A 1,712-nucleotide genomic window follows, 5' to 3' on the forward strand; every position below is an offset into this window, starting at 1 on the left:
TAATAAGTGGTTCATGGTTTAAAGAATAGTAGGATTACAGGCCTAGTGAGAATCTGGGGACCAGGATCTCTGTAGGCTAGAAGGGAGTGTTCAGCACCTCCCCCAAATCTATTCTATATACACTAATGTACTAATTAATTTCAAGTCTGACTCAAACCACTTCCATATGTAATTCCTCAAGAACAGAGCTGTATGACACAATGATAATAAGATATGCCTCTGAAAGGCTTTTTATCACTTACAAAGCACATCCACAAACATTATCTCATTTAGGTTCACAAATAACATGCTGAGGTAGGTATTATTAGTGTCATCTTATATATGAAAAAACTGAGACACGAAGAGTTGTTCAAAATCCTAAAGCAAATGGGCAATGTTACCTCTCTAATCTAGGTCTTCTCCTTACAAATCCACTGCAAAAAGTATCCCCATGCCCACCCCCAGTTCTGGGTACTGCCTCCTGTGCCTCACCATCAGCATAACCCACACGCCCACTAAGAGTATGCTCGAGGCTGAAGCTGACCCACACACTGCATTAGAGAATGCTGAAGCTTTTCTGGAAGGAGTATAGTAGTGGACATGCAGTGCCAGAAATTCTTGTCCTCTATAGCAACCTGATATAATATTCTGGGGCCCTAAAATCATTGCAGAAGGCTATGCTATTGCTGTACTCTGTAATGGAGATCATGAAGAACTTTCCCCTGCAAAACCCCACCAAGAGGAAATACTGTCCACAGGAGCATGAGACTCAGAGGCAGGAGTTGCAACAGGCCACATGCCATGGGTTTCCCCTATGGTACCAGGAGAGCTTTCCAAACTTCCATTCCCATATCTGCAATGTGAGGCTGGAGAGGATGGGCACCACCACCTCAGAGACAAGGGTCAGACTCCTACTATGTGCCAGGCAGTGTGTCAGCATTCTGTGCATGGACAGAATCTGAATAAGGAGCTGATTATACAAATGCACTCTTAAGGGACTCATAGGAACTCAAGCATGGTGACTAAAATGAGTGCTGAGGTAGATTCTCTACCACTCAGAATAGGATGTGCCTTACAAAAGATACAAGAAAAGCACTCTTGGAAGTACACAGAATGGTGGCCAGCAGAGGCAGAAATGGGCTTTCCTCTATTCCCCATGCCCAGGCCCTTGGACTCCTACCCAACTGCCCATGCTGGTTCCCTTTGCTGTGACCAAATCCATGTACCTTGGTTGTCTTGGCATTTCATGGTCCAATGTGATAAGTGGCTGATTTATGATGAAAAAGAAAGTCATGCTTTCTCATTTGCATATCTTACCTCATGGAAATTTCCTTTCCATCTCAAAACTCTCCCAGTGCTGGCATGTAGGTCATTTTCTTCTCCAGTTGGCTTTGTTAAACAGCAGCAAAATGTCTGGGCGTTTGGCCACAGAAGAGGAGGGGCAAGCAATGCTTGACTGAGATAAAGTCTATTTGACTTGGCACATACGCCCAAAGTCCCTGAGGGGGGTGGGAGGTATGCTTTATCTAATGATGCACAGGCATGCTGCTGTGTGGAACGTGGCATTAGCCAAAGGACAGAGAGAGCAGCCTCTTTCATCCACCTTGGAGAAGACAAGTCAGGTTGAGGACACCACCCTGCAAACCTGGAAACATGAACACCAAAAAATCTGACTAAAAAGTCAGAAAGGTGAAAACAATATAACTAGAAATCTTCCCCAGACACCTGCAGAC

The 1,712-nt window shown here is 44.6% G+C and overlaps 1 protein-coding gene across 2 annotated transcripts in view; it reads left to right on the top strand.

Moving 5' to 3' along the window:
* GRM3 (glutamate receptor, metabotropic 3) overlaps positions 1-1,712 on the top strand; it is a 256,679-nt gene that overhangs the window by 143,510 nt on the left and 111,457 nt on the right. The window lies entirely within an intron of this gene.

This window comes from Propithecus coquereli, unplaced genomic scaffold (assembly GCF_000956105.1).
Source record: "Propithecus coquereli isolate 6110/MARCELLA unplaced genomic scaffold, Pcoq_1.0 Scaffold199, whole genome shotgun sequence".
Classification (NCBI taxonomy): Eukaryota; Metazoa; Chordata; class Mammalia; order Primates; family Indriidae; genus Propithecus; species Propithecus coquereli.